We start from the raw sequence: 15,447 nt of genomic DNA on the forward strand, positions 1-15,447 counted from the left end.
CAGAACTATTTACAATAGCCAGGACATGGAAGCAACCTAAGTGTCCATCGACAGATGAATGGATAAAGAAGATGTGGCACATATATACAATGGAACATTACTCAGCCATAAGAAGAGATGAAATTGAGTTATTTGTAGTGAGGTGGATGGACCTAGAGTCTGTCATACAGAGTGAAGTAAGTCAGAAAGAGAAAAACAAGTACATATGCTAACACATATATATGGAATCTAAAAAAAAAAAAAAATTGTTCTGAAGAAACTAAGGGCAAGACAGGAATAAAGATGCAGATGTAGAGAATGGACTGGAGGACACAGGGAGGGGGAAGGGTAAGCTGGGACAAAGTGAGAGAGTGGCATGAACATATACACATGCCAAAAGAGCAGAGCACAGGGAGATCAGGTCGGTGCTTTGTGACCACCTAGAGGGGTGGGATAGGGAGGGTGGGAGGGAGACACAAGAGGGAGGGGATATGGGAATATATGTATACATATAGCTAATTAACTTTGTTATACAGCAGCAACTAACACAAAATTGTAAAGCATTTATACTCTAATAAAGATGTTAAAAAAATCCTTAAATCCAAATAAAAAGGCAAGAACCAAGAAATAACCATATTCAATTTGCTGAGGCTTTCTGAATATATTTTCACAAGTTAGTTGATAATTTCCTAATTTTCCAGAAACAGCAGATTCTCTTGTCCAAGTGGGCATTTTTTCCTGGGCTGAGCAGCTCGTGGAGAAGTATGCGTATTTTATTTAATAAACGTTCTTAAAGGTTATTCACCCAACTTCAATATATTTGCAGGAGAGTATACTCAGTAGAGTCTATCAGCTTCACAAAATGAACATTCTTGTGTTACCAGCAACCAGATCTAGAACATGATGAACTGCCCCACCCCCAATCTCTACCCTCTCCCACCTCTCCCCAAAAGGCAATCAATACCCTAACTCCTATCACCAGAGGTTAGTTTTCCCTGGGACGTTATATAAATGGGATCACGGTTCTTGTGCTCAACACAATGTTTGTGAGGTTCAGCCATGTTGTTGCATGTAATGGTAGTCTACTTGCATTATTACAGCACACTCCCTTGTATGAGCATACAATATGTGCTATACTGTGGGTGCACACTTTGTTCATTCCTGTCCCCAGCTATCATGAATAGTGCTGCTAGGGACACACTTGTACATGTTTTGGTGTACAACTGCACACATATCTGTTGGAACTGAACTGCTAGATCATATGGTCTGTATATAGTCAGCTTCAGTAGATACCATCAAACAGTTTTCCAAAGTGATTGCACTAATTTGCATTCCCAGTGACAGCCTTCCTATTGACCTAAGAAGTTTTTCCAAGGTTTAACTGGTTCTGAATTTTTATCAAGTGATGCACATTCACAGTTTTAAGAAGCAAATAATCCCATAAGGGTTATAACGCAAAAGATCAGTGTCGTGCCCCACGCTGAAGTCCTATTCCCCAGAGCTAAGCATTTTCAATCCCTTTAGTGCCTTTTCCCAGCATTTATCTTTATTTTCCCACACATTCATATTTTCATTCCTTGATTGATTGTTTCTAAGGATTATCTACTGATTTCCTCCTATAGGAAAAAAAGTTTTAGCACTCTTCATCCTATGCATCCACCATCCCCACACACGTCACATCTCCCTTCCTCATATTACAGCTTTATCAAGATGCTCGTTGTATCAACAGAACAAGATGTTATTGTTTAAATTATTGCTATGCAACTATTATTCACAAATGAAACCAATATAACTGCACTTTCTTTCTTAACGCAAAATTTTGTTTTCCCTGAAGTTAGTGATTGCCTTTATTTTTCACCTACTCAATTTTCTAATTATCAGTTTTTCTCAGGCTCTTGGGCGGAAATAGAAAATCCCTTTCAAAAGGGTCCAACTCTTTGGGAATCCATCCGTACTGCATTTTCCCTCTGAAGTTTTGTGGGGTTTGGGGGTTTTGGGTTTTTTGGGAGAAGACCTCTGTCTTCCTGCTGAGAGTCCTGGACAGCTGTCATACTAGGAAATTCCTTTTATCGTTATCCTAAGAATTCCTTTACTGCTTCTCAGAGATGGATCCCCTGTCTCCAAAATCTTACATTTTCTTTCTTGATATTTTCTCTTGCTTACTGGAGCAAATCATCCAGTAGTTCCCTGAATGTACATGTTGTGAGACCTGCCATCCATGTCTGCCTTCTTCCTGCACATGTGATTGACAGTTTGGAGGCATCTGAATGTCTAGGTTAGAAGCCAGTGCTCAGCTTTGAAGACACTGCTCCCTTGACTTGCTTCACGTTTGCCGCTGAGAAGTGGGATCTCATTGCGATTCCTGATCCTTTGACGAGGGACCCATTTGCTCTTCTCTGGAAACTTTTAGCCCCTTCTCTTTTTATCCTGGTGCTCTGAAACCCCATGCTAATGTGTCTTGGTGTAGACTCATGGGTTCACTACAGTGAGTCTTTCCCATGTGGAGATTCAAGTTCTTTGGTTCTCAATACATATAGGATTTTTTTTTTTTAATTCTTCCCTTTTTGTGTCTCTCTTGGTTGGTTATTGGACCAACTGTATTGATTCTCTGATTTTCTCACAATTCTTCTTCTGCTACCCATTCCTTTGTTCTTTTGTTTTACTTTCTAGGAGATTCCCTCAACATTAACTTCCAACCTTCTAATGATTTTTTTCATTTCTGCTATAATATTTTTAATTTCTAAGAGCTCTTTTTTCTTCAGTCGTTTAAAAAAAAACAGCATTGTATTTTGTTTCAGCAATGAAATATCTTCTCCTTTCTTTGTGAGAATGTTAATTAGAGTGTATTTAATTAAGTTGCCTTCTGTTCCTTTCACTAACACTGTGTTCATCAAGTACATTTTCTCAGAGGATTTGCTTCGGTTTTTCTCATTTGAGAACAGAAGCTTTCCTCAACAGTCTGGGGACCCCTTCCTATATATCCATTGATACTTAAGAGAGAGGCAGTAAAAAGCTGATTGGCAGTTCTCTGCGAGTAGGCAGGGCTTTACTGGAAAGTGAGTGGACAGAAATTTATCTAATTCATCAGAGATCTTTCTCTTGGAATGGTCAATTGCTACCAAGAAAAGTCCTCCCTTCTCTGCCTGGGGAGTATGTACCAGGCTGCCTATATTCTGGGAATTGAGAACAGGAAAAGGATTGGAATGAAAACTCTCTTCCTTTATTTCATTTTAATGTCTGAAGCCAGACATTGCTCCTGATGTCCTCAAAGTGGGTCCCTTCTGATGGAGTTTCTTGAGAGACAAACTTCCTTTCTCCAGATCCTGTGGGGAAGGAGCCATTATCTGGCTCTTTGGAGTAAGAAGGGGCATCTGGGAATAAAACTATTACATATGCAGTATGAATAGGGCTGCTTTTTGCCTTTTTTTTTTTTTTTTTTGAATTGCAATCAACAGAAATAGACTCTGGCAATCTAAATGGGAAAGGAGTTTGTTAACTGGTGGGTGGTTCACTGAATTCTTGGGAGGGCTGAAGAACCAGGCTCATCTTATAGAACTATGCCCAAAACCACCCGACAGAACAGGCCTGATGAGGAAATCTTCACAGACTCTGCTACCCTACTGAGCACCCAGGTCAATCATCACTGCTCCTATCCCCACCGACGCAAGAGCTATTGAGTTGGCCAAAAAGTTCGTTCCGGTTTTCCACAGCATCTTATGGAAAATATATAAGAAACCTGAACTTACAACCACTGATTACTGCTTCCACTAAAAGCCTGAGTCTCCTGTTTGAAAAATGAAAATACAAAAAAAAAAAAAAATGAAAATACACATAGATCCTCTCCCTTCAGTACTCTTCTGTGTTAAAATTTTATGTGTATCTGATTGGCACAGTCAGGTCACATGACTATGGACTAGCTGTAGGAGAAGCTGAGATTTAGAGTTCAGACTGAGGAAGCAAGACTCATAACTTTAGATTTCCCTAAATATGAAAAAGTTACTCAAAAGGTGATGGACAGCCAAGAATATGAAGGCTATCCTCTACTGAACTGAATCCTTCACATCTGTCTTTACAGGTATCTGTGGGCTCCAATTTTCAAGTCTCTAGGATTCTGTGGGGGAAGTTGGCTTGCTTCTTGTTGGAATTTCACTCTCCAGGCCCTTAGTTCCAGCTTTCTTGCTCTGCTAATCTAGTTGCCATTTGTCCATTTGCCTTCCGTCTTCTCAACACTCACTGAAATCCTTAATTTGCTATTGTTTCTTCTCCTATGCTCTTTGTCATTGTAGGTTTCTAATTTTTTAATTCCTTTTCCATCATTTTAGTGGGGTTCAGGAGGGAGCAGAAATCAATGTGTGCTATGTTTAATCAGAATTTAAGCTATCTTTTGTGCAGCTATGAAGAAGAATGTATGTCCCAAGGTGATTTATTGATTATTCAATGGACTAGAATAAACTCTTGAAAACTTTAAAATTTCTCCATGGGCTCAGACACATCAAGACTGCCACCCTCACCTGCTGACATTCTTCTACCCAGGCAAGAAGCCAGGCCTGTGTGTATTTAATAATGAACCTTTCTTGCTGGGAATTTTATGTATTTCAGGAATGAAAAAAAAAAATTAGCAAGGTGAGTCCCTCTTTGTTTTCACCACATGGCGGAGAAAGGCAGCTCCAGTCTCCTGAAACTATGGCATTTCTCTGCCTCTCTCTCTCTGTCTGGATTCAATTTGAAAATCTCAGGGAAGGATTCCTATTGGCTGGCTTGGATCATGCACCCACCACAGTGAGGGAGTGTGAGGATCTGGGACTGATCCAGCCTGGCTTACTCTGTGACTGGAGCGTGGGTCTGTCACCACAAGAGGTTAGGGGAGTGATGCAAGGCAATCGCAGGCAAGGGCAACCTAATATGTGTAAATGGCACTGCTGTACAGTGGATCTTCTCGAATATCACGTCACCATTGCAAGATGCAGACGTGGAAAATAAACTTGCAATGAGCTGAATAATGCCCACAAGACATATCCACACCTGCATCCCTGGAATTTATGAATGTTACCTTATATAGCAAAAAAGGAATGTGCAGATGTGATTAAGGATCCTGAGATGGAAGATTATCCTGGATCATCTGGCTGGGCCATTTAGGCTGGGTGTAGGCCTGCTGACACCCTGATTTAGCACCATTAAAGTCAGTTTGAATTTCTGGCCTCCAGAAAGAATGAACTTTTGTTGCTTTAAACCACCAGGTTGGGTTTTGTTACAGCAGCCGTAGAAGACTAATACAGACTTAATACAGACTCAATAATCTCTGAGAACAAAGCAATCAAGATGAAGGGAGTATACTCAGTAGAATGGGAACTAACCAGCAACTACATGCCCTGGGGATCCTCAAGTCCAAACACTGCCACGGATACTTCTGTCACCACAGACGAGACACAATCTCAGAGCCTCGCCTTCTTTACCGATAATGTGGGGTAATAATACCTGATTCACAGTATTCCTCTGAATAATGAAAGAAATAAGAAAATAAAATAGGAAAAAAATAGAACTGACATTGCTTTGTAAATTTAAAAGTGCAATTTAAAATGTATAATGATTACATTTAATAGACAAATTCATCCAAACCATTCCCGTAAGTTGAAAGACAAGTACTCCTGGGACCTTTACCTTTTAAAATGTAGGATATGGGGGATCTCCCTGGTGGTACAGTGGTTAAGAATCCGCCTGCCAATGCAGGGGACACAGGTTCGAGCCCTGGTCTGGGAAGATCCCACATGCCATGGAGCAACTAAGCCCGTGTGCCACAACTACTGAGCCTGCGCTCTAGAGCCCACAAACCACAACTACTGAGCCCACGTGCCACAACTACTGAAGCCCGTGCACCTAGAGCCTATCCTCCACAACAAAAGAAGCCACCACAATGAGAAGCCCGTGCACTGCAACGAAGAGTAGCCCCCGCTCGCCGCAACTAGAGAAAGCCCACGCGCAGCAACGAAGACCCAACGCAGCCAAAAATAAATTAACAAATTTTAATTAATTAATTAATTAAAGGTAGGACAATGACCTGCACTGGATGGAACAGGAAGGCTTGGGAATTTGGCTAACAGAAACCCGAGTTCTGGGGAAAGAATTGATTTACTTTCTTCATCTAAGGTCAGCAATTTCAACCGCCTAGGCAAGCTCCCCACCCATTCCAAGCTAAATGTGCTCTGCCAGAAAGACTAGACACAATATATCACATCTACCAGGCAGGATAAAATGCAACTCTGAAAGAAATTCAGCCCATTCACATGGCACTGTTGCTGTTCCGAACATCTGCAGAATGACTCTTTGAGAATTTTTTCCAAAGCCAATTTTACCAGCGAAACAAGCAAACCAAAAAACAATTCACTAATTCAAGCTAAGCCTTGGATTTGACTCCAGAATGGTGTTCCCCAGCCTAACTTGCCACCTTATTCACAAGACTTGGCTGTGAAAGTGTTGAGGAAAGTTCCCAAGATGAACACTACCCTCAAAGGACCAGGAGTTGCTAACATCAAAGGTGTTCTGAAAAGAAAACAAGTACTCCAGAAGGTCATTCCAAAAAAGGAGATCCAAGAGTGTTTCAAACAATCGTAAATCACTCCAGCGAGTGTCTAGTTCCCCTAGAGGGACTAATTGTGAGGCAGATGTGCTCATTTCTCTGTGCCGAGAAGCAGAAGACTCTGGCAGGAAAGACTTGGGTATTGGAGACAGACTGATCTGAGTTAGAATCCAGCTCCATCACCCACCTGCTGAGGGGAGCTCGAGTGAGTCATGTATCTTCTCTGTTTGCTCTTCCATAAAATAAGTATCTTGGGTGACCATTCAATTTACTGTCCATCCAGGGCACTTTGGAAAGTGAAAAAGGGCTCTTTTAATATTTGCATCAGGACAACAGGCAAACCAGGATGCCTAGTCATCCTAATAGCCAACTCCTTTCAGGCTTTTTGTGAGAATGAAGTAATATAAGAGATGCATAGAGTGTGCTTAAACGAAAGCCCAATAAAAGTTATACTGGGTTTAAAAAAAAAATCCACTGACTTGCTGGTGAGGCCTGTTTGCTCCAACAGGTCTTGGTTTCAAATGCCTTTTATTTACAACTCTGTGCAGGTCTGGCCCCCTTGCCAGGTTCACTATGATAAATGGGTGTGTGTTTTCCACTGACTGCTTGGCAGGGCTGCTGACACGGCCCTTCTGCCCTCCACCTGTAGGGTAGCACCAGCGAGTGGCAGGTTTCCCTGTGAGCCCAACCAGGGAGGTGGCAGCACAATTCCCATTATTCATTTGCTCTGCACGCACAGAGCTGACCGGACAGTGCAGTTTCCAGGGTTGTAACAGGCTCAACGTGGACACCTGCGCTTGAATGGTTGAGCTTTCTCAAGAAAAGTCAATTAAGTCCAAGTGCGTCTGCACATCCAACAGTATACAGTAGGCACTCACACGTCTCCATTGCACCCTGGGATGACAGAAATTTCTTTGGAGAAAAAGGTTGTTAATAATCCAAGTGCTATGAGCTGTTATACTCTTGAAGGTTAGTACCTACTTCGGGAACAAATATATCTGATTATCTTAACAGGAAGTCAGGGTTCTCTGAAGAGCTCCAGCCATGTTTAGTCTTCTTTCGGCTCCTTAGACCCCCCTGAACAAACTGAAGTCATAATAACACCAATGACAACAGCATCCTGTAAAGATGAGGGGCACAGACTCAGGTCACGGTCTGCCTGGATTTGAAGCCTGCCACTTATTAGCTATGTGAGCTTGGGAAGTACCTGAACTTCCTGGTGCCTCAGTTTCCTCATCTGTTAAATGGAAATAATAAGAGTAGCTAATTTTTGAGCAATTGAGTTAAGTGAGCCACTTGTGAGTAGTAAGCCCTATGTAGATTTTGTTAAATTTTGTTTTTATTTTATAATAAAACAGCAACAGCTTCACAATTAATATAAGCTCCCATCTCCTAGGTCCTTACTATGAACTAAGTATTTCATAGGCTCTGGCTGCTTCTTCCTGACATCATTCCAACTCCAATTCTCAGACACCAGCTGGGAGTCCTACAATTCAGTTCAATTCCAGCACTAACTAACCAGAGTTAGCACGGACCCCACAGGTTAAGGGCTCGGTCCCACAAGACTGCCCCCCACTTCACACACCAGCCGCAAATGGGGTCCCCAGACTACCCTCCCTTCTTCCCAGCTGACTACAACTTCAGGGGTTCCCAAGACCCCTCCTTAGGTTTAGTCATTTGTTAGAATAACTCACAGAACTCAAGAAAGCGCTGTACTTATTGTTACAGTTTATTATAAAGGAAGCAAATGACAGTCAGGTGACGAGGCACACAGGGAGCTGTCACAAAGGGTCCCGAGTGTGGGTGCCTCTGACCCCAAGGAGCTGGGGTGTGCCACCCTCCTGGCACTTGAATGTGTCAACTTGGAAGCTCCCTCAACCCTCATCATTCCACGTGTTTGTATCAAGTTTCATTACGCAAACACAATTCATTAAATCATTGGCCATTAGTAACTGAACTCAGTCTTCAACCCCTCTCCCCTCCCTGGAGGTGAGGGGGTGCTGAAAGTCCCCCCTCTCTAATCATTTGGTTCATTTTCTGGCAACCAGCTCCCTAGGAAACCTACCATGAGTCAAAGCACACTCCTCTCGCTAAGGAAATTCCAGGGGTTCTAGGAGCTCCGTGCCAGGAACTCAGGTCTTGTACAAGTTCTTTGAGCACATTATCTCATTATCATTATTCCTTTCTGAGCATGAGAAAACCGAGATTCTGAAAGGTTGAGTTACCTGCCCCAGGTCACACGGCTGTAGGTGACAGAGCTGGGAACGGCCCCGCGTCTGTCTTAGGCCCTTTTGTTCTTTCCTCTACACCAGACACATGGCCCAAAGTCCAGCAGTCAGAGAAGGAAGTGTCCAAACGAAGCAGGCTGTCTCTCACTCTGATGTCCCAAATTCATCCCTGTGGACTCAAAGCTTGTCACCACGGAGGGGGAGAGCGGTCACTAAAAGTGAAAGAGCTGATTCACTCTGGGAACCCTTTGGGGGGACAGCAATATGGTGGTGGTCCCCTGTCAGGCGCTGAGTTTGATGCCAGAAGAGGAAAGCAGCTTTCTCCTCACTTCACGGAAGTACAGCACCCAATTTGGAAAGCAAGCAAGCCCCCAGGCCTGGCTGCAGACAAAGAAAGAGCCAGCACCGCTGGGCCTAGCAAAGACCACAGGCCCTCATGGATGTGCTGAAACCGAGCAGGACCCTATGGGGCTCCTGGGCGTGGAAGCCTTTCAGTGTCCCCCATTTCTTGTTTGGAGGGAATGGACTCCAGCCTCCATGACCTTCCCTGAGTTCTAAAGGGCAGATCTGGAAAGTTGCTCATCAGGGAAGGGAGGGGACTGCAGAGAGAACAGAGGAGCCACAGCCTTGGGGCAGGGTCCTGGTTCAGCCGCAAGGGATACACATAATATCTTTGAGCTCTTTTACGGAACTAAAACCCCCAACAAATGGCAGATGTTAGCATTCTTCATTCCAGAGAAGGTCACGGTTTGATAACCTTGAAGAGCTCATCAGGGGACCACCTGAAGGCAGACTGAAGGAGTGCAGCCCCTGTGCACACCCTGATCCTTAGCAGCAACCCCACCCCTGAACCACTGCTATAAAACTCACCAAATGCTCCCAGGTTGGGACCCACAGATTTTCAGGGCACGAGCCCCACTGTATCCTCCTTTGCCTGGCAAAGCAATAGAGCTATTCTTCTCTATTAATACTTCACCCAAAACTGTCTCCAAGATTCTATTCGGCACCAGCGCACAACAGCTGAGTTTTCCGCATGAGAGTCAGCAACCACTGCACAAGATGAAAGAAAGAGAAAGTTCCAGAAGTCCCTGACCACACAAGTGACTGAATGCATTTGTTCACGGGTACATGAAAATTCCTGGCCAAGACGCTGCAAGATGCCTGCGGGTTACTCTGAGGGAACAGGCACTGCGTGTGCAAAAAGAGACAGCAGCCAGGCCAGTAGGGCTTCACTCGGTCCCACAGGCACATAGATGTTGGGGCTAAGATAAAATCCGACCTCAGATTCGATTTCAGAAAGGCAACATTTGATGCATTCTTCTCTTATTTCTGTAAAATTTAAGAGCCAACTGATACGTGATTAATGCAATTTTTTTTTTGCATTCAAGTTAAGCCCTCCAAAAATGTGTCTTATTAAAGCCAGACAACTGGTCTGTACGTAGAGATAGCATCTGATAGGGGGATGTGAACGACCAAGATCTATTTTAATTACAAGAGGACTTTCCCAGTTCACCGTCACAGCTGCCACGGAAGTCTTCATCCTGGTAAACCTGACCATTTTCACACTGAAACCCATAATAATGATAATAAAAATGCCGCTCCAGATGAGACAATAGAACAATGAGAGGTTTATTAGTGCTCCCTCTGACATCCAAACTGGAAAGTCCGCCTATGCTGACAGATCAGTTAGGGACAAAAAAGAGCTGCTCATTTTGAGAATCCATTTTGGAATCTCAGCATATCAGAAGGGGGCTAAAAAAAAAAAATAGTCACCTGGGGGAATATGTGAGGACTGTGAATGTAAACACTGTTGATGGTTTTTTCAGGTTCAACTTTATCTTGACTTAGCAGCCACCATCATTAAGCAAACATTTTAAAGTTCAATTGCACCTTGAGTGAAGCCAGCTGCCATCATTAGGCAAACATTAGATTTGGGACATGTGTCCATACAAAAATGATTTGCTCTGTTGACTGCGACACCGACAGAACAAACTCTGGACCAGCTGAGTCTATCAGAATCAGCTTCTTTTATCCTCACCTCGCCACCCCCTCCCCTCAAATCCCCTGTCCGTCAGAGAAAATTGTCAGTTCCTACGGGTCTCTCTCCTTCTCTCCAAGGGCTGTTATGGTCCAGAAATGCAGGACCTCACACCCCTTTGCCTCAGAAGAGGATTCTAACTCCAACTGACTCAGTTATCTTGCTTAAGGGGACAAACCTAAGAAATCAGACACTCTCCTGGCTACTGAACAGTGTAAACGTACAGCTGTTTCATGAACTATTTCAGGGTCAAACACTCCTAGTGTCTGAACTGTCGTCATGTGTTGCCTTTGCTCCTATCCCTCTAAGATTATCCCGGAACTATTCTGCAAAGGAAAAATCCTACACAGAAGCTGGCATCTTGCTTCGTGTTTTCCATCCCAACCCCCAAATGCAGAGTTTTACAATCAAGACTTAAGAAATCTCCTAGACACGCAGGTTAGCGCTGACGATGATGCTTGCTGTGGGCAACAAGCAGAGTGGATTCTGTTCAGCGCAGACTTTCCTAGTTATGGGTCTGGACCCCAAGGAAAACTCCTCAAAGCTGCTGGCTGACCTTCATGCTACAGAGGGCCCAGACCTGTAGTGTTGGCCTGTGCAAGTCTGACCCCCAGACACTTAAAGGGAATTTCTGTTAACTCTGTAAGGATCTGTTTCAACTGAAGGTGGCTACAAATTCTTTGCCACTCCTTCCATCAAGAGGTGGGTCCACTACCTTGAGGGCATCATGCTAAGTGAGATGAATCAGACAGAGAGAGAGAGATACTGTATGACCTCACTTGTATACGGAATCTTAAAAAAACAAAATGAACCCCCAAAAACCCCAAAAACAAAGAAGATACATGCACCCCAATGTTCACAGCAGCACTATTTACCACAGCCAAGACATGGAAGCAACCTAAGTGTCCATCGACAAATGAATGGATAAAGAGGATGTGGTACATACGCACAGTGGAATATTACTCAGCCATAAAAAAGAATGAAACGATGTCATTTGCAGCAACATGGATGGACCTAGAGATTATCAAACTAAGTGAAGTAAGTCAGGTAGAGAAAGACCAATATCATATGATATCGCTTATATGTGGAATGTAAAATAAATGATACAAGTGAAATTCTTTGCAAAACAGAAACAGACTCACAGGCATAGAAAACAAACCTATGGTAACCAAAGCGGTGGGGGGGATTAGGAGGTTGGAATTAACATATATACACTATTATATACAAAATAGATAAACTACAAGGACCTAATGTATGGAACAGGGAACTGTATTCAATCTCTTGTAATAACCTACAATGGAAAAGAATCTGAAAAAGAATCTGAATCACTATGCTGTACGTCTGAAACTAACACAACACTGTGTATCAACTATACTTCATTTAAAGCAAACAAACAAACTCGTAGAAACAGATCAGATTGGTGGTTGCGAAAGGCCGGGGGGGTGGGGGTGGGTGAAATGAATGAAAGGGGTCAAGAGGTGCAAACTTCCAGCTACAAAATAAACAAGTCCTAGGGAGGGAATGCACAGCATTACATAGCTGACTACACTTAGTAATACTGGATGGTATATTTGGAAGTTGCCAAGAGAGTAGATCTTTAAAGTTCTCAGCACAAGAAAAAACAAATTGTAACTATGTGTGGTAACAGATGTTCACTAAACACTGTGGTGAGTGTTTCACAATATATACATGTATCAAGTCATTATGCTGTACACCTGAAACTAATAAAATGTTTTATGTCACTTACAGCCCAAATAAAAAATAATTAAGAAGTGGGAGCCACTTATTCTCCCTGTAAAGATAAAGGACTGGCCTTGAGAACTGGGCAAAAGTGTTGCCATGCCAGAAGTAACTTCTGGGCCTAGGCTTTGAGGAGACTGGCAGCTTCTACCTTGGTCTGTTGGAAGCCAAGAGCCAAGTAAGAAGCACGAATACTCTGAGTCCATCCTGCTCCATACTGGAGGGGCTCTGAGGATGAGACACCACGTAGGAGAGACAGAGGCCAGGCGGCATCAGGGTGACGACGTGTGAGTTAGTAAAGAACCATCTTGAAGGCAGGTCCTCCAGCCTCAGCTGCCTTCACTGATGATGCCAGGTGGATCAAAACAAACCTCCCGCTGAGCCTTTCCCAAGTTCCTAATACCCACAAAACTGTCAGCAAAATACACAGGTCACTGAAAATGATTAAGGTTGGGGAGAGCTGGTTATGCAGTAATAGATCATTGCAACAGAATTCATTTACCAAAGATGCTTATCTTGACCATGGCAAGCATTTTCCCACATCAGGGCCTTTACACTGTTTTTTCTTTTTTTCCCTTCTGCCTGGGATGCTGTCCTTCTAATGCTTCTGCCTGGGATGTTTGTCTGACCAGGTCCTTCGAAGTGCTCAGGCGGTACATCCAACACCTCCAGTTTAGAAAGGCCTTCCCTGACCACCCTTTCTGAACTGTGTGCTCCCAACACATACAACCCGAGTCTCCCTATATCCCAACACCCAGTTGAAATACCTTCCTTGGCTCATTTTTTTCCTAGTTAATAATGGGTGCCCCCATTCCTTAAGAATATGGAGCTTTGTCTCTCTGTTCATGGCCATGATTTCAATCACCCAGAACAGTGCATGGCGCATATTAGGTACTCAAGAAATATCTGCCGACCAAACTAAACATTCCTTAAAAAAAAAAAAATTAAAGAATATGCATATCGTCAGAATACTTGAGGAAACAAAATGGACCTCCAGGAGGAAAAAGTTGTAAATTGTGATAAAATTACATTGTAATAAAGCAAATAAAAGCTTTTATCCCTCACTTAACCCGGTTCTTGCGGTTCTTGTGTTTCCAAATTAAGAATCTAAAGGAATGTTTTAAAATTTTCCTTCCTGATTCTCCAGAGTAAGACGCTGGACATTAAAATATCATTTACAACAGACATTACTCCATTATCGAGCAATGCTTCCCTCTTAAATGCAACCCATTTTTCTCACCTCAAGATTTCAATTTAAAATGTACACGAAGGCGTAATTTTGTTAAGCGAAAACCGTGAATTCAAAGGTATTGCCACAGTGCCACCTGGTGGTGAATGCTGATTCTGCACATTTTTCTCCTGACTCAGCGTGGGAATAAGGAGGAAAGGGAATCTTGCACCTCAGATTACAAAGTGCGTGACATACGAGATTTTATTCGAGATACAATGGTTTGACATGGGTAATATTATTCCCGTGTCATGGAGGCTGAGAGAACGGAAAGGACAAACATTTATTGATACCTAATATGGACTGTATTAGGTAAGGCCTTTTGAATCATTTTTCTCGTTTAATACTTGAAATAATCTCGGGATATCAATACTACCCTCATGTAAATAAGCAGACTTGCGCATGCGCACCGTGATGTTCAGTGTCTTGTCAGACATCTAGTCAATGGAGGTTCGGCTCCAGGAATGCCGGCCTCTGAGCCTGTTTCCACTGTGTTGTACAGCAGCGCTAAAGAGCTTCACCAAGTTTGCTAAGCAGGTAAGTGTTAGAGACAAAACCAAAGCCCCAGACTTCTGGCTCCGAAGTTAACTCATTCTGTAAACATTTACCGCGTGCCTACTCTATGCCAGAGATTGTGCTGGATGCTGGGACATCCCAGTGACCCGTATCTATTACTGTGTTCTTTCTACAGCCCCAGAAAGCCGGTCATTGCCTTTTCTTTCAAAATGTGACCAACACATCAAAATCCAGCAGGCTCTAGTCAACTCTGGATAATACTTTCATCCACTCATTCATTCATCCAACAAACAGTCATCAAACTAAATTTCATTGTGGGCAAAACCAGAAGTAGTCCCTGCCATCGTGGAGCTGATAACCCAATTGGGGAGACAGATAATAATCAAATAATCACAATAAAATGTAAAATACCCATCGTTGCAGAGTTGTGGGTAGGAGAGATGTGGTACATAAGGGCATATAATAGGGAGAGTGGACAGTTCAGATCATCAGGAAGTCATGAGGAAGCCAACAGGATAAGTAGGAGTTATGGAGGCAAAGAGGAGAGGAAAGAATTCCAGGTGGAGGAACCTGCATGTGCAAAGGCCCTGAGGTACTGGACGGATATGTATCATCCTAAATACAAAAATCTTTTCCACCAGGCTTCTGCCTTACATCAGAAAACAGAAGTACATTCTACGGACCTCAGATGCACTCAGAAAACCTAAGTAAATTCAAACCATCCCAAGATGCCCATCTTGTAACTACCAGCTAATTAGAAGAGCCTCAAATTTGTGTACTACTTCCAATTTCCAAAACACTTTTACACCAGATTATGTTTACTCTTTCCCAAAGAGAAACGTATGGTTATTTTTTTTTTTTTTGCGGTACGCGGGCCTCTCACTGCTGTGGCCTCTCCTGTTGCGGAGCACAGGTTCCGGACGCGCAGGCTCAGCGGCCATGGCTCACGGGCCCAGCCGCTCCGCGGCATGTGGGATCCTCCCGGACCAGGGCACGAACCCGCGTCCCCTGCATCAGCAGGCGGACCCTCAACCACTGCACCACCAGGGGAGCCCCGTATGGTTATTCTTGCACACACAGAGGAGAGGGAGGCCCAAAAAGCCAAATGAGCTGTCCACGTTAGCCGGTAGCCCTCACAGAACTT

The sequence above is a fragment of the Delphinapterus leucas genome, chromosome 10 (genome assembly GCF_059928025.1).
Source record: "Delphinapterus leucas isolate spDelLeu-1000000601 "Yukka" chromosome 10, BTC_Dleu_Yukka2, whole genome shotgun sequence".
Lineage (NCBI taxonomy): Eukaryota > Metazoa > Chordata > Mammalia > Artiodactyla > Monodontidae > Delphinapterus > Delphinapterus leucas.